This window comes from Manis javanica, chromosome 8 (assembly GCF_040802235.1).
Source record: "Manis javanica isolate MJ-LG chromosome 8, MJ_LKY, whole genome shotgun sequence".
Taxonomy (NCBI): domain Eukaryota; kingdom Metazoa; phylum Chordata; class Mammalia; order Pholidota; family Manidae; genus Manis; species Manis javanica.
The window spans coordinates 64,002,864-64,021,078 of NC_133163.1; the positions used below are offsets into that span (position 1 = coordinate 64,002,864).

An 18,215-nucleotide genomic window follows, 5' to 3' on the forward strand; every position below is an offset into this window, starting at 1 on the left:
AGTTGGGAAAGCCCGAGACTCTAGCCAACAAGGAAGAACTTAATGAGCCCTGGTAATTATCCAGATCATAAAGTTGAAACAGGAAGCGGAGCCAGCGCCATCTGGCATGTGATCTGGATCTCTTGTCACGGCACTAGTGTTGCTTCTAGCTGGCACTTGCACAAGGGTGTCATGCAGCCCTGGGTGTGCGTGTGGCTGATCTTCCCTTTCCCAAATCACACTGGGCACGGCAGCAACACACCAGGCTCCTCTCGCCTGCACACTGGAAGGCCCAGCTCCTGGGAACGAGGGTGACAGGACTGCCAGCGCCCAGAGACCGTGAAGGTCAGGGTAGCAAGCAGGAAGCGTCAGAGGAACAGGTCCCAGCTCCGTTGCTCTCCTCCCTTCCCTCCTCCCTCTGTTCTGAGCTCCCCTGGAGCTGGAATTCCCTGTTTCATCTTTTTGTTTGTGCTCTGAGGTTGGGTTTGGTGTGGTGTTTTTTTTTTTTGAGAGGGCATCTCTCATATTTATTGATCATATGGTTGTTAACAACAATAAAATTCTGTATAGGGGACTCAATGCACAATCATTAATCAACCCCAAGCCTAATTCTCAACAGTCTCCAATCTTCTGAAGCATAACAAACAGGTTTTTACATGGTGAACAAGTTCTTACATAGTGAGTAAGTTCTTACATGGTGAACAGTGCAAGGGCAGTCATCACAGAAACTTTCAGTTTTGATCACGCATCATGAACTATAAACAATCAGGTCAATTATGATTATTCGTTTGATTTTTATACTTGATTTATATGTGAATCCCACATTTCTCCCTTATTATTATTATTATTATTTTTAATAAAATGCTGAAGTGGTAGGTAGATGCAAGATAAAGGTAGAAAACATAGTTTAGTGCTGTAAGAAGGCAAATGTAGATGATCAGGTGTGTGCCTATAGACTAAGTATTAATGCAAGCTAGACAAGGGCAACAAAACATCCACGGATGCAGAAGATTTCTCTCAAAACAGTGGGGGTGAGGTTCTAAGCCTCACCTCTGTTGATCCCCAATTTCTCACCTGATGGCCCCCCTGTGACTGTGCCTGTCTTAGGTTGTTCCTCCCTTGAGGAATCTTACCTGTCTCTGGCTAACCAGTCATCTTCCAGGGCCATACAGGGAAATGTAAAGTTGGTAAGTGAGAGAGAAGCAATATTGTTTGAAAAGGTTAGCTTTTTACTTCTTTGCAGATTTATGCCCTGTGGCTTCTATGCCCAGCATTTGTCTTGAGGTATCTTTACCACTTGGAAGAATTATGATACTCGGTAATTTTGATATGAGGCATGAATTCTACTTAAGGGTTGTAATTAGGAAGGAAGAAGAAAAGCTATAGAAGTAGCAGATGGAAGAAAACATGGGAAGATTGATTATTTCTTTGACATATCTTCTTGTAGTGTAACATAAAGATGTATAGGTTTTAAACTACTAATTAAATTGTGTGCACACATTAACATAATAGGAATACAGCTACATAACCAAAGCAGACCTACAATTACCAGCCATATCCAGTGAAACCAAGAAAACCAGTTAGGCACCCTAGGCATTTGTGAGAACTTATCAATGATATGATGGATATTGTCTAACTGAATTTGAATAGTTTGAGAAAAATCAGACAAATTAAAACAACACATTCCTGGGAACTGTTCACATCCCATGTGTTTTTTTAACAGTAGATAGTCTATAGTCGCAAGATCTTGGCACGCTGCAACTTGCACTTCTCCTAATTCTTGGTTGAGTTCCGACAGCATAGATCCAGTCAAATTTGTTGTTTTACTGTATGCACAGGCCAGCTTAGATATCTCCTTCTTCATTCCAATGGCAAGTCCAGGAACCGGTGGGATGAATGCAGCTACAACTGCAACAGCGCCAGGATCTTTGTCGAAATTTTTTGATGATCATCTTCTGGAATGACTCTTCCAGAGAATGTTGATGTTGGAAGTTCTTCTTCATATCGTATCTTAATTCATTTTCTGGGTAGCCAAATTAGGCTTTGATCCTCTGTATAAACACAAACAAACCCTTTGCCCACACTTTGATTTGCCCTTTATACCATTGTGAAGAACTTATTGGAGATAACCACACAGGAACTGCTTTTTTTTTTGTTATCATTAATCTACAATTACATAAAGAATATTATGTTTACTAGGCTCTCCCCTATGCCAGGTGTCCCCCACAAACCCCTTTGCGGTCACTGTCCATCAGCATAGCAAAATGTTGTAGAATCACTACTTGTCTTCTCTGTGTTGTACAGCCCTCCCCTTTCTCCCACCCCCCATTACGCATGCCTATCATAATACCCCCTTTCTTCTCCCCCCCCATTATCCCTCCCTACACACCCATCCTCCCCAGTCCCTTTCCCTTTGGTACCTGTTAGTCCATTCTTCGGTTCTGTGTTTCTGCTGCTGTTTTGTTCCTTCAGTTTTTCCTTTGTTCTTATACTCCACAGATGAGTGAAATCATTTGGTATTTCTCTTTCTCTGCTTGGCTTATTTCACTGAGCATAATACCCTCTAGCTCCATCCATGTTGTTGCAAATGGTAGGATTTATTTTCTTCTAATGGCTGAATAATATTCCATTGTGTATATGTACCACATCTTCTTTATCCATTCATCTACTGATGGACACTTAGGTTGCTTCCAATTCTTGGCTATTGTAAATAGTGCTGCAATAAACATAGGGGTGCATCTGCCTTTTTCATACTGGGCTGCTGCATTCTTAGGGTAAATTCCTAGGAGTGGAATTCCTGGGTCATATGGTAAGTCAATTTTGAGCATTTTGAGGAACCTCCATACTGCTTTCCACAATGGTTGAACTAATTTACATTCCCACCAGCAGTGTAGGAGGGTTCCCCTTTCTCCATAACTTCACCAACATTTGTTGTTGTTTGTCTTTTGGATGGTAGCCATCCTTACTGGTGTGAGGTGATACCTCATTGTGGTTTTAATTTGCATTTCTCTGATAATTAGTGATATGGAGCATCTTTTCATGTGTCTGTTGACCATCTGTATTTCTCTTTTGGAGAACTGTCTGTTCATTTCCTCTGCCCATTTTTAAAGTGGATTATTTGTTTTTTGTTTGTTGAGCTGGGTGAGCTCTTTATATATTTTGGATGTCAAGCCTTTATCAGATCTGTCATTTACAAATATATTCTCCCATACTGTAGGGTACCTTTTTGTTCTATTGATGTTGTCTTTTGTTGTACAGAAGCTTTTCAGCTTAATATAGTTCCACTTGTTCATTTTTGCTATTGTTTTCCTTGCCCAGGGAGATATGTTCAAGAAGAGGTCACTCATGTTTATGTCTAAGAGATTTTTGCCTGTTTTTTTCTAAGAGTTTTATGGTTTCATGACTTACATTCAGGTCTTTGATCCATTTTGAATTTACTTTTGTGTATGGGGTTACACAATGGTCCAGTTTCATTCTCCTACATGTAGCTGTCCAGTTTTGCCAGCACCATCTGTTGAAGAGACTGTCATTTTGCCATTGTATGTCCATGGCTCCTTTATCAAATACTAATTGACCATATATGTTTGGGTTAATGTCTGGAGTCTCTAATCTGTTCCACTGGTCTGTGGCTCTGTTCTTGTGCCAGTACCAGATTGTCTTGATTACTATGGCTTTGTAGTAGAGCTTGAAGTTGGGGAGCGAGATCCCCCCCCACTTTATTCTTCCTTCTCAGGACTGCTTTGGCTATTCGGGGTCTTTGGTGTTTCCATATTAATTTTTGAACTATTTGTTCCAGTTTGTTGAAGAATGTTGCTGGTAATTTGATAGGGATTGCATCAAATCTGTATATTGCTTTGGGCAGGATGGCCATTTTGACGATATTAATTCTTCCAAGCCATGAGCATGGGATGAGTTTCCATTTGTTAGTGTCCTCTTTAATTTCTCTTAAGAGTGTCTTACGGTTTTCGGGGTATAGGTCTTTCACTTCTTTGGTTAGGTTTATTACTAGGTATTTTATTCTTTTTGATGCAGTTGTGAATGGAGTTGTTTTCCTGATTTCTCTTTCTATTGGTTCATTGTTAGTGTATAGGAAAGCCACAGATTTCCTGCAGCTTTGCTGTATTCCAATATCAGTTCTAGTTTTGGGGTGGAGTCTTTAGGGTTTTTTATGTACAATATCATGTCATCTGCAAATAGTGACAGTTTAACTTCTTCTTTACCAATCTGGATGCCTTGTATTTCTTTGTTTTGTCTGATTGCTGTGACTAGGACCTCCAGTACTATGTTAAATAATAGTGGGGAGAGTGGGCATCCCTGTCTTGTTCCCAATCTCAGAGGAAAAGCTTTCAGCTTCTTGGTGTTCAGTATAATGTTGGCTATGGGTTTATCATATATGGCCTTTATTATGGTGAGGGACTTGCCCTCTATACCCACTTTGCTGAGAGTTTTTATCATGAATGAATGTTGAATTTTGTCAAATGCTTTTTCAGCATCTATGGAGATGATCATGTGGTTTTTGTCTTTCTTTTTGTTGATGTGGTGGATGATGTTGATAAATTTTCGAATGTTGTACAATCCTTGCATCCCTGGGATGAATCCCACTTGGTCATGGTGTATGATCCTTTTGATATATTTTTGAATTCGGTTTGCTAATATTTTATTGAGTATTTTTGAATCTACATTCCTCAGGAATATTGGTCTGTAATTTTCTTTTTTGGTGGGGTCTTTGCCTGGTTTTAGTATTAGGGTGATGTTGGCTTCATAGAATGAGTTTGGGAGTATTCCCTCCTCTTCTATATTTTGGAAAACTTTAAGGAGAATGGGTATTATGTCTTCTCTGTGTGTCTGATAAAATTCTGAGGTAAATCTGTCCAGCCCGTGTTTTGTTCTTGGGTAGTTTTTTGATTACTGTTTCGATTTCTTTGCTCGTAATTGGTTTGTTTAACTCTTGTGTTTCTTTCTTGGTCAGTCTTGGAAGGTTGTATTTTTCTAGGAAGTTGTCCATTTCTTCTAGGGTTTCCAGCTTGTTGGCATATAGGTTTTCATAGTAGTCTTTAATAATTCTTTGTATTTCTGTGGAGTCTCTCGTAATTTTTCCGTTCTCATTTCTGATTCTGTTGATTTGTGTTGATTCTCTTTTTCTCTTATTAAGTTTGGCTAGAGGCTTATCTATTTTGTTTATTTTCTCAAAGAACCAGCTCTTGGTTTCATTGATTTTTGCTGTTGTTTTATTCTTCTCAATTTTGTTTATTTCTTCTCTGATCTTTATTATGTCCCTCCTTCTGCTGACTTTAGGCCTCATTTGTTCTTCTTTTTCCAGTTTCGATAATTGTGATGTTAGACTATTTGGGATTGTTTTTCCTTCTTCAAGTGTGCCTGGATCACTATATACTTTCTTCTTAAGACTGCTTTCGCTGTGTCCCACAGAAGTTGGGGCTTTGTGTTGTTGTTGTGATTTGTTTCCATATATTCCTTGATCTCTATTTTAATTTGTTCGTTGATCCATTGATTATTTAGGAGCATGTTGTTAAGCCTCTATTGTTTGTGAGCCTTTTTGTTTTCTTTGTAGAATTTATTTCAAGTTTTATACCTTTGTGGTCTGAAAAGTTGGTTGGTAGGATTTCAATCTTTTGGAATTTACTGAGGCTCTTTTTGTGAGCTAGTATGTGATCTATTCTGGAGAATGTTCCATGTGCACTTGAGCAGAATGTATATCCTGTTGCTTTTGGATGTAGAGTTCTATAGATGTCTATTAGGTCCATCTGTTCTACTGTGTTGTTCAGTGCCTCTGTGTCCTTATTTATTTTCTGCCTGGTGGATCTATCCTTTGGGGTGAGTGGTGTGTTGAAGTCTCCTAAAATGAATGCATTGCAGTCTATTTCCTCCTTTAGTTCTCTTAGTATTTGTTTCACATATGCTGGTGCTCCTGTGTTGGGTGCATATATATTTAGAATGGTTATATCCTCTTGTTGGACTGAGCCCTTTATCATTATGTAATTTCCTTCTTTATCTCTTGTTACTTTCTTTGTTTTGAAGTCTATTTTGTCTGATACTAGTACTGCAACCACTGTTTTCTTCTCTCTGTTGTTTGCCTGAAATATGTTTTTCCATCCCTTGACTTTTAGTCTGTGCATGTCTTTGGGTTTGAGGTGAGTTTCTTGTAGGCAGCATATGGATGGGTCTTGCTTTTTTATCTATTCTATTACTCTGTGTCTTTTGATTGGTGTATTCAGTCCATTTACATTTAGGGTGACCATTGAAAGATATGTACTTATTGCCATTGTAGGCTTTAGATTCGTGCTTACCAAAGGTTCAAGGTTAGCCTCTTTAGTATCTTACTGCCTAACTTAGCTCACTTATTGAGCTGTTATATACACTGTCTGGAGATTCTTTTCTTCTCTCCCTTCTTATTCCTCCTCCTCCATTCTTTATATGTTGGTTGTTTTATTCTGTGCTCTTTCGTGTTTCCTTTAACTGCTTTTAGTAGGTTGTTGATTTTATTTTTTTTGCCTTTATTTAGTATTTGGTTGGTCTGCTTTCTTTGCTGTGATTTTATTTTCTCTGGTGACATCTGTTTAGTTTTAGGAGTGCTCCCGTGTAGAACAGTCCCTCTATACCCTGTAGAGGTGGTTTGTGGGAGGCAAATTCCCTCATCTTTTGCTTGTCTGGGAATTGTTTAATCCCGCCATCACATTTAAATGATAATCATGCTGGATACAGTATTCTTGGTTCAAGGCCCTTGTGTTTTATTGCATTAAATATATCATGCCATTCTCTTCTGGCCTATAAGGTTTTTGTTGAGAAGTCTGATGATAGCCTGATGGGTTTTCCTTTATAGGTGACCTTTTTCTCTCTAGCTGCCTTTAAAACTCTTTCCTTTTCCTTGATCTTTGCCATTTTAATTATTATGTGTCTTGTTGTTGTCCTCCTTGGGTCCTTTCTGTTGGGAGTTCTGTGTATTTCTGTGGTCTGTTTGATTATTTCCTCCCCCAGTTTGGGGAAGTTTTCAACAATTATTTCTTCAAAGACACTTTCTATCCCTTTTTCTCTCTCTTCTTCTTCTGGTACCCCTATAATACGGATATTGTTCCTTTTGGATTGGTCACACAGTTCTCTTAATATTGTTTCATTCCTGGAGATCCTTTTATCTCTCTCTATGTCAGCTTCTATGCGTTCCTGTTCTCTGGTTTCTATTCCATCAATGGCCTCTTGCATCTTATCCATTCTGCTGATAAATCCTTCCAGAGTTTGTTTCACTTATGTAATCTTTTTCCAGGCATCTGTGATCTCCCTCCGGACTTCATCCCTTAGCTCTTGTATATTTCTCTGCATCTCCGTCAGCATGTTTATGATTTTTATTTTGAATTCTTTTTCAGGAAGTCTGGTTAGGTCTGTCTCCTTCTCAGGTGTTGATTCTGTGATCTTTGTCTGCCTGTAATTTTGCCTTTTCATGGTGATAGAGATAGTTTGCATAGCTGGCACGAGTGATGGCTGGAAGAACTTTCCTTCTTGTTGGTTTGTGGCCTTCCTCCCCTGGGAGAACAGCGACCTCTAGTGGCTTGTGCTGAGCAGCTGCATGCAGACAGGGCTTCTGATTCCTGCATGGCTGCAATGGAGTTTATCTCCACTGTTGCTGTGGGCATGGCTTGCCCCAGGCTGCTGCTCCGATATGGTGGAGCCGCAGTTGGAGGGGGAGTGGCCGGGAGGCTATTTATCTCCGTGAGGGGCCTTCGTGCTCCCTGCTGCCCAGGGGGTTAGAGTGCCCAGAGATCCCAAGATTCCCTGCTGCTGGACTAAGTGTCCCCGGATGCTTCTGTCCGGTTTTGGGGTCCCTTTAAGACTTCCAAAAAGCACTCGCAAAAAAAATAAATAAAAAAGCCGCTCGCTTTTCTTTGTCCCCAGGCGCCGGCCTCAGGGACCCGCTCACAGGTCTTGCTGTCCTGTTTCCCTAGTATCCAGGACCCCACGCATGCACTGTGTCTGCGCTCTGGCCCGGATGGCTGGGGCTGGGTGTTCAGCAGTCCTGGGCTCCCTCTCACTCCCTACTCCGACTCCTCTCCTCCTGCCAGGAGCTGGGGTGAGGGGCACTCGGGTCCCACCGGGCTGGGGCTTGTATCTTACCCCCTTCGCGAGTTGCTAGGTTCTCGCAGTTGTGGATGTGGTCTGGATGTTGTCCTGTGTCCTCTGGTCTCTATTCTAGGAAGAGTTGTCTTTGTTATATTTTCATAAATATATGTGGTTTTGGGAGGAGATTTCCGCTGCTCTCCTCATGCCGCCATCTTGGCTCCACCTCTGGGTTTGGTGTGGTTTTGATTTTTGTTCCCTTGCTTTTTTGTGAGGAAATGGCAGTAGGAGATGGCAGACCTGGGAAGAAACATTAACCGTTCCTTCCTGTCCTTATTTAGATGCAGAATTCTCATTTCATCTCTGTGTCTCCATCACCTTTTGCTGAGTTCCTTAGGTCACTTCCCAGTGTCAGTCAGAGGCCTCTGCAGGACAAGAACTTCTATTGTTTTTTTGGTTTCTTCTACATCCAGCTTGCCTCAGTTTCCCTGTAAGTCAGCCCTCACTCTACTCATTCACAAACCTAATTCCTTCTCTGAGAATGGAAAGGAGTAAAATGTGAATGCAAACCATGTAAGTGTCTGCAGACAGTCTACTTAATTTAGTCAGCATATTTTTGGTGATGATCACAATGGGCAGGTGCTAATGTGGACATTGGCAAATATACTGGATAATCTCTGCTTTCTGGAGCTTGAACTTCTTTTTGGGGAAGAAGTTCAAAAGAATATGAAGAGTTCAAAAGAGGAGCATTACTACCAATACCATATGACACAAGGCAGGCTGTGGTTAAACGTCCAGTGAATGGCATGGATACTGACTGTTGAGGAGTTTGGGAGTGTGGGGAGAGCTTCCTTTGGGGCCCACCTGAATCCTGAAGTGAATGGAATTCAGTTGTGGTCACCACCTTCTATTTGCATGACACTAAAGTTTACAAAACACATCAGTTCCACTTAATATTTAAATCACAGGTGTTCTAGCCAAGGAAACTGAGGCTCATCCAGGTCTCCTGGGAGCAGTGAGCCCTGATCACAGGACTGGAGCTCTTTACACTAGCAGAGGCCTCCCCTGGAAGAAAGTGATACAGAAAAGAGCTGGGAGGGGAAGCTCCAGTAGCCAGACCATTGGGGAAGGGAATCTAAAGGATCTTGAAAGTGGAGGTGTGGTTCTGTGCTAGGGAAATATGTGGCCCAATGGACAGCAACTGACCTGCATTACACCTGCCATCTTCTCAAACTGTTGGCCCTGGGGCCTGATTTATTGTAAAGACATGTTTGTTTGGTCTGCATGGTAGTTTAAATTGTGTGCATTAACTGAATTGCCACGTTTCACAAAATGAAGTGACCCCCCCACCCCACCCCACACATTCAGATTGCTAGCTTCTCTTGATGATCAGAATCCCTGGTGATTCTGAACCACTGTTTTTATGGCGACTTTGAGCTGGAACCATATAGCAACTGCCTCTAATGGGGCAGATGCTCTGCAGTTTTTCCAGGGCCCCTGTAGGCTTTTGACTTTCATCCCTTGATTTCATGGGGATCCTACAAGGGGATGTTATAATGATGGCACTGTAACACTTCCTAGATTTGAGTATTCTCTTGTAAATTGAGAGACAAATCTGATGCAGTTGAAAGGGACAGGAAGCATGGATTGAAGCCCAGCTTTGCCATGTATTGCTTGTGTAACCTTAGCTAAAACAGCTGACCTCTTCCAGCTTCAGTTGCATGGCCTTCTGATTGGGTAAAATGACACCCACTTCCAGTGAGGGTATGAGAATTGTGTGACTTAATGGAAGTGTACATGCTGCCTATGCTGTGCTAATGCTTCTCTCTGAAAGTACTCAATCTGGGATGCAAAGATACAGAGATTTGGTTCTACAAGATATTCCTCAAGTGATTTCTGAATTTTTGCATTCAAGTGGCAGTTTGGGGGAAAAGTGAGTTTCATGTAACTTTGAGGATACCATGGACACTGGGTAAGGGGATGGCAGAGAGGCACTGAAAGAGAGGCTGCTTCCTTTCCACCCCATAACTTGCAGTCCTGCTGGCCATCCCAGCCTTGCTCCCCCATTTTGCCAATGAACAGGATGTTTTATATATTTATGCATCAGAGAGAGGATAAGAATCGGAAGGAATTGTAACTGGGGCACTTCTTGAAATCCACCATCAAGGTAAGAGAGTATTTTAGAAAAATCAAAACTTGGTCAATAGGGAAGGACAAGAAAAGCACCCACTTCTCATCCCTGGGCAAACTTCAAGAGCCTGCTGGGAATTGATTTCAGGACTGTGGCAATACTGTTAATGTTCTTTGCAGATGGCAGTGGCCTGTTAAGGCACTTAAAGAAGTAGATTTCATATGAACTATCAGGTGAAAATTCTCTCTGGACACCACTTTTTGGTTTGTCTTTTGTCCCAGCTCACTGAGTGGTTATTATGATGACATGCGTGGGTGAGTGGTAAAGTGGCTGCAATGACAAGTGCTTCCTGGCTTCATGTGCAGGTGTATAATTCTGTGTCTTTTTCCTTCCCATCGTCCACTTCCACACCATCTCCTGCAACTCTGTGAAATGCTGCACTTAATAGGCCATCTTGGATTTTCATTGTGATTCCTTTGTGAGAAGAAATCGGAGCAACCATATAAATGCTGCCCAGAGACGTCTGTCATCTTCTGACTTAAAGAGACAAACCACAGCTACATGATTGTTGATCGCTGGTCTGTGTTTACCCAACTTCTCAGACACCTGAGAGCTCACGTAACTCAACATTTATGAAAGTGCCATGTGTTCAGGTAAGTTTTGTTTGTTTCACCTTCTTGTTTAAGCTTTGCTTTCTAAAATATATTACTAAGATGCTTGGAAATTTGTGGAAGTAATAGCTTTGGGGGCCAAGTAGGTAAGTTTGCATCCTTAGGGTGCAAAGCAAAATTCTCTCCCCTCCTGGGAAATTGAGAGATGCTAGACAAAAAATAGCTCCAGTGATAATTATTCTATGCTTGAAATAGGCTGCCCTTGGACTGAAGCCAAATGTGTAAATTTGAGTTTAAATCATGCTTAATAGGAAAAGCAAAGGGGTAAACCCTCTGAGTTCCTCTGAAGGCCACTGGTGGCCTTAGCCCTGGTTTGCCACCTCCCTTTTATCTTAGCTGCCCTGTTTTCCTGGAGAGCTGCCTTAACTTGGGGAGCAAGGCTGAAGCAATGGTGCCGAGTCTCCTGCTGTGGGAAGGGAAGGAACCGGCCCAGTCATCCACGGATATGCTGAGGAGCTGACATAGCCCTGGGCTTTTCACTGAGACCTCCTGTAAGGTCTTTGCTTTTCTGATGCTGTTGGAACATATTTTTACATTACTTGGTAATAAGGGGACAGGGAAGTGTGAGTCCTCCCAAGCTGAATTGCTGCCATTGCTTTTCCAGCCACTCAGCAGCAACCATGGTGCTTTGCATCAGAGGTGATGGACACCATGCGGCTCTGTTATGGGGACTGGCTTCAGGCCAGAGGAGGAGTTATTTCTTTGCCTTTCTCAATGCAAAGCACGGCTGAACTGTGGCAGGTTGCAGCCCTGTTAGGAAGCCATATCCCTTACTCTGGATTTGTTGTTCTCCTGGCTTACACATGGCTTTCCCAGGACACTGAGGGCAGGAGGGGAGAGGGTGGCAATACATTTGGCATCTAGGGTGCTATTTCCACTGTCTGGGTTTTCCTGGTGTCCGAGGAGACACAACTTAAGTCAGGAATCTAATGCCTGCCACAGACTCCTGGCAAATGACATATAGAGGGTGAGTAGGAACTATTAGCTCATGGTCATGGCCCAGCAAGCCTGGGGAATAATAGTCTTTGGAAGATATTATTGGATCATTGGTCCAATTTTTAAGATGCACAATCTGTACAGTTTCAGAAAATGGGTATCTTAATTTTAACATGACTCAATGTAGCAGGAGAAAACTTCTTCAAACCACAGGGTTGGGAAAAGGCAAGGTCTTAACAGAATGACAGCGTGGCATAACCTCCTGCAGATGGGGTTGCCAGGCCCTGCTGAGCAGTAGTTTTCATCTTCTGTACCTTTGGTCTGGCTAGTCATTCTAACTGGTTGAAGTCAGAATTCAGAATCATATTCTCTCTTGTTATTAAGCCAGTCAGAGACGGAGAGAAAGGGCTCCTGGGATGCGGACCCACCCCTGCTCTGCCTATTCCTGCCCGTTGGTTCTTCTTGCTCTATAACCTCCAACACACCATCTAGTCTTCAGAGTTGGGCTACATGACCTCCTGCTAACTCAGGTCAACTTCTACATTTGGCTTTGGACTAGGTGAATGTGAGGGACAGAAGCAGAAAGTTCTTGACAGACTATATACTTGCTGGTAGAGAGAGAGAATGAGGAATCCAAGGGTGTGGAAAGTGCCCGTCATGTGGGTAATCATGTGATGCTAATGTGTGGAGGTGAGTGTGGGAGTTGAGAAGAGGAAAGTCTGAGATACTTTTATGAAAGCTCTGTGTCTCTCCTAGACAAAAGTGATGAAACACTAGTTGAGAATGTCAGCTGAGAGAAGTTGCTAGAAAATGACCTCATTCATTTATTCCTTCAGTCAGCAAAAATATACTGGGTATTATGAAGCTGCTGTAGGTAACAACATGTAAAACACCAAGTTATTGGCTCTCAAAGAGTATCTGGGCATCATAGGAACATAATTTACTATGTTATTTAATGCCATCTCCCATACTTGTTCCCCCTTGAGAAATTCCTCTTTGAATTTAGTCCCAACAAATCTTGTCTCCTGTGAGTAAATGGTCTATATCCTCTTTTTAGATCTGAGAATTTTGTAACTTACTGTGTTTCTGTTTCTGCTCTGTGTATATGCTGGAGTTCTGGGTTGTAATCCACGGAAATCAATTCTAGCTGTCTTAGGCAGAAAAGAGGATTTTGTTGAGAGGATATTTAATTATAAGATGTGTATTCAGGACCTGGCTCTATCACTGACTTGCACAGGAGCCTTGGGCACATCATTTGTCCTTCTCAGATCTCACTTCACTTGACATTCAAGAATTTTGATCTCCCTTTGTGTGGAGCACACTTTGAGATGGAGTGCTTGAAGACTAAGTTTGGAAAACAGACAGGAACCAAAGGTGCTCTGGGAAGAGAGGCCACAGAAACTGGCTGGGCCAAGGTGAGTAAGGTGTCCTCCTCTGCCCCTGATGTTGGATCACTCACTCAAGATTGAAGTCCTGAGAGAACCTACTGACTGGCCCAGCTTCAGTTTGGGGAGCTATTCTCTTTGATGTCCACAGTGAGGGGACAGCCACTCTCAAGAGTAATGAGGTGGTCTCCAAAAGGAAGATAGCGGATTAATGGCAAGGATGGTTGGATGCTGGATAGCAGCAAAAACAGATGGCAGGAAACAGATCAATGTTCAAACACGGAAGTATTATCAACCCTTACAAGGAACTTATTTGTTCTTGGTGCCTTTTTTGGTTCCAATTTTTTTCTTCCTTTGTCCTTTATTATTCTAATTGTACAACATTCCTTGAATGGCAAGTAAAGTGAAATTTGAAAAAGATAAATGACTTGCTCGATGTCCCTGAGCTCATAAGTGGTACAGCCAAGTCCTGAACTTACATCTTTTGATTTCAATTTCAGTCCTCTTGTCCTTCCTAGGAGCTGATGCAGTGCAAAGTGGAGTGATAAATGTCCAGAAAGTTGCCCCAAAATGCTATGGTTGTTCTGAAGAGGAATAATTTCTTCAGGTTTGGAGAAGTTTATAGGTCTATGTGATTAACAACAAATATGTTTTCTTAACCAAAGGAAGAGTGCCTTTGTTTTCTCTTGCAAACCAACTTCCCCACCAACACAAAATGTTCCACCATTGCTAGGAACGTTGCCACGGTGAACATAAGGAGTGGTTTTATTGACATTTTCTCCCTGCCTGAGACTGTCCAGGACCGCAGGTTTATGTTTAAACTCTTTCCCTCTCCTGACGAGACTATCCTGTCATCCCAATGTGCCAGACTTCAGTTTTCTTGCCTTTTAGAAAAGAGTTTTCTGGGGGAAACTACATATTTATTATAGAAAATTTGGACAAAACATAGACCAAAAAAACCCCAAGCCACTCAGAGCTCCACCTATTTTGGTTATTTCATTTTTTATATGGATATGTGGGTATATATATGTTCTTTTTTGAACAATTGCAGTTAAATGATATTGTTTGATATCATTTTATTATATGACATAATTTTGTGAGCATCTTCTCATGACATAAATGTGGCACCTAAATTCTTAATTCAGTCCAGTAACCATTTATTGTGCACCTCTTTTGGGCTCAGCACTATGGATCAGAAATCTTCCCTGTCCTCGAGGAGCCACATTCTCCTCTCCTTTTAGTTTATATAGGAAGGAGGAAAGCAAAGAAGCCAGGAATCAAAGAATCTAGAGAGCAACTCTGGATGCATGACTTCAAGCTGATGATTGTCTTTCTATATTAAAGATATGTGAGTTCAAAACACTTCCATATTTTTTTGAAAGTAGAGACCTATGACTTAGTTTTTACACGGAGCCACGTCAAAAGCCAACACAGTTCTGCAGATATGTCACTAAAAATATTTTTTAAAAGGAATTCATTATTTACCAGGTCTCTCAAAGAGTACAGAACAGGATTAAATTCATAGACCACATGGATGTAACTTACTCATGTCCTTCTCTTCCCTGCTCTCCAGCCTCCGGAAACTGCTCTGGACATCTCGCACCCCAAACCCACAGCTCTCTCCCACTCTCCTTTTACTGTGCGGATCACTTAGCGTCTTTTCTAGAAGGTCAGAATCTTTCCTCTTTAAGAGGAGCAAGGAAGGGAAGAACTGTAAGAATTCAGGAATCTTTTCAAATAGCAGGGAGAGAGGCATGTGAGCACTTACCCCTTCATCTTTATAGGCCTTCCTAGCATTTTGCCCCTCTGTCCCCTGAAGTGACTGGCCCTGGCACGCACGCCTGGGAGGAGCCAGAAACGCTCTTGCTGGGCAGAACTGAACCCCGAGGAGCCAGGCAGCAAGGCAGGGTCAGTGAGCAGGGCACGTTCTCCCACACAGGCACAGCTTGGGCCGGGGCCGGGTGGGGGCAGAAGGACACTAGCAGGGTTGCCCCCCAACTTGCCCTTGATGTTTTTTCACATCACCTTCCCACCCACCCCAACCCCAGCCCAGTGCTGGCCTCCAAAGAAGGACCAGGATGCTGTTCCCCCTGCCAGAGCCTGAAGACTCTGTTGGCTTGGGTAACAGGTCCTAGGGCTGTGGCCTGGCAGGAGATGGGTGAGGTTAAGGTAAGGACTTGGACTCTTGCTTTTCCTCCCAGGGTGGTAGCTTGACCGTAAGAAGCTGCTTCCTTTTGCACTTTTAGCTCATGGAAGTTAGGCTTATGGAAGAATTTCAGAGAAACTTAAGATTTCTGCAGTCACTTCGCCAGGAAATCGGCTCATTATTTTGTAAATAGTTCTCTAAGACCTTGTTTGTTTCTATCTTAGGTGGTTTCCTTGGCCTGCCTTCTGATTTTCTGAGAAATCATGGTCTTGCCTCAGTTTTTCCCATCGTAGCTGTGGTCAGTTATGTAGCTGCTCTGCTGCACATGAGGCCTGGCCCTCCCGGGGCCGCGCGCCCGGCTGGGGAGCCCCAGGAAGCGGGTGGTGAAGGCCCTCCCCGAGCCCCATGGTGAGCGCATCGGCGGAGGCCATGTCCTCGCTCTGCGTGAAGAAAGGACACTAAGTGCCAGCAGCTGGTGAGAGAATGGGACTCCGGTTTCTCGGTTTAGATCGTAGAACTCTCGTCAGGGTTTTTCTTCCTTGGAAGCCAGGAAAGAAGCAGAAGCAGATATGAGAAACTGCATAACCAGAGGGTTGGGGATCTTGAATATGCATTTGTTCATTCCCTAAATTCCTTCAAGAATTTTTAAGCATTCAGTCTCCACAGTTAAGTAGATCTAAATATGAAGTCTGTTTCTGCCACTAGCCAGCTGCATGTACTTGGGCAATGACTTTACCTACTGAAGCCTTGGGTGTTTTAAGTGTAAAGTGGGGAAAATAACAGCCACCTACCTCCCCAGAAGATTGTTGTGAGGATTAAGTGAAAATGAAAAAAAGAAAATTGCATGTGGAGCATTAGTCCTGTGCCTGCTGAATGGTCTCAGTTGTTGGCAGGTATTCTTTTTCTTGGAAACACCCCCAGAAGGCTGTGAGGGTGGCAGTGAGGGTGAGGTGACAAAGATCGTCCCTTTACGTGGCTCCTGATGGGCGGTCCTGACACAGGACATGACAGGAACCACGAGAGGAGAACAGAGTGGAAGGGGCATGTAACAAACAGACCAAAGCTTCAAAGGGAGGATTGACAGACATGGTGTGGCTCCGAAATGCAAGCTGAGTATAACAGAGCACCCGCGCTTCCTGACGGACCCTGAGCACAGTGGGCAAAGTTGCAAAGAGATAAATTAAAAACGACAGGTGAGCGGGCTTGTCACCAGGCTGACAGGAGGTAAGCAAAGGAGAAAAAAGCAGACTGGGATAGATAAATAAGCAACCCCTGCAGGTAGGGATAACAACAGCCTTACCAGCTGAGATAGTGAGAGGCAGCCTGCCGCAGAGGCCAGAATTGAACTTGAGATGTAAGATTACAAAAAGAAAATGTATGCAGACTTTCATAGATTTCTCTGGTACTTCCACTGTTTTCTTCCCACAACACTCAGAAATCCACCCTGGATTTATTCCCAGGAGGGATGCCAGAGCATTCTCCTCACCCTTTGCCAATGCCTTGGAGATTTCACGGTAAAGTTCTTGGGATGGGATGAATGGTACAGAGTGTGATCAGCACGAGTTGCTGAATCCTGGGAACTCTGATTGGGGCAGATGCCGGCTGTGCAAACTATGTCTAGACATGGAAATTGTGCTCCTAATCTCTCAATCTTGCTTTCTCTACATTCTCTGACAACGTGCTATCTCTGTAAACATTCTCGCCACAGGAATGGAGCTGGAAACACATGTGCAATCAGCAGTCACAGCAGCTACAAAGAGGGTTATGAAATCTGCTCAAAAATAGCCTGCTTGCCCCATAGGCATGCAAAGCAGCCAAACAGCCAGGGTGAACGTGTCAGGCGGCAGATTTTGCTCTGCATTTCAAGGGGCCCCCAGTGACCTGCTGTACTTAGGTGCAAAGGAGCTCACAGCTGGTCAGAAGCTCCCAGAGGTGACCTGAGCCTGTGGACAGAGCCCCCTGCGCAGCTGTGAGCTATGAGTCCCTGGCATCAGTTCCTGCTCCAGGGGAGGCAGTGCCCAGCCTCCAAGAGATGCCAGGACTAAGCCCACCTATCCTACTTACCCTGAAAATCCTCAGCCCTGGCAATGTTTATTTGGGTTAAAAACGTTGAGGTTACATAATGTTTACCTGAGTCAAGAATATAAAGAGCCCTTAGAATCTACTTAATGCATCAGCTGACTAGTCCCCTTGCTCAGCCGGGATGGTCATTTTTCTACAGTGGGTGAGCAGGAGGCAATTTGGCCGGTACTCAGAGTCTCAGCGACATGGTGCAGGCGCAGCTCCACTCTGCGGAGCCTGGGGTGGGAGGCGAGACTGCCGAGTGGCGGTTGTCCGTCTGCTTTGTCTCCAGCACCAACTGCTTGTGTGACTTTTGGCCCAGTCACACCGGACCTCTCGCTTTAGTCTTCTGTGCAAGTGGGAAGGTGCTCTTTCCTCTGAGTCTCACTCATAATGGGGAAAGGAGTCAGGTGGCTGCCCCTTACCATGTGTCTTTGGAATTGGATCTCAGTCAACTCAAGGAATGATTATATTACTGATGCAATTGCAGAGGAACTGGGGATATTTTTGTCAATACTATTCTTCATAGGTGAAGAGACAGGGTGAGTCATCTCTATTCTGGTGGGAAAGAGCACTGGGCTAGAAGTGAGGAGAGCAGGGCTCTGAGCCAGGTCTGTCACGTTGCTTCGTGTGAGTTACTGAACCTCTCATTACTTCCTTCAGTTAAGCTAGATCAAGAACCGGAAACCAGGAAAGGGCCCTGGGCAATCACAGGGACCAGGCTGAGGGAGCGTGGAGGGCACTGCTAACTCACAAAGAGGCCAGCTTTCTTCTTTGTGGGAGCCCAAAATGCACGCTCCTTCCCTTCTCCTGCCTCCCAGCCACACCCATTGCCTCCCTGC

At 43.5% G+C, this 18,215-nt stretch overlaps 1 long non-coding RNA gene across 3 annotated transcripts in view; it reads left to right on the forward strand.

Moving 5' to 3' along the window:
* The window catches only part of LOC118968527 (uncharacterized), a 250,437-nt gene that overhangs the window by 205,201 nt on the left and 27,021 nt on the right, over window positions 1-18,215 (forward strand). For 2 of the 3 annotated variants that reach the window (XR_012120564.1, XR_012120565.1), the window contains exon 4: window positions 10,623-10,827. This is a non-coding gene — a long non-coding RNA (uncharacterized lncRNA). Of the gene's footprint in view, window positions 1-10,622; window positions 10,828-13,684; window positions 13,774-15,536; window positions 15,788-18,215 lie in introns of all 3 variants that reach the window. The other variant, XR_012120563.1, reaches the window with a different exon arrangement.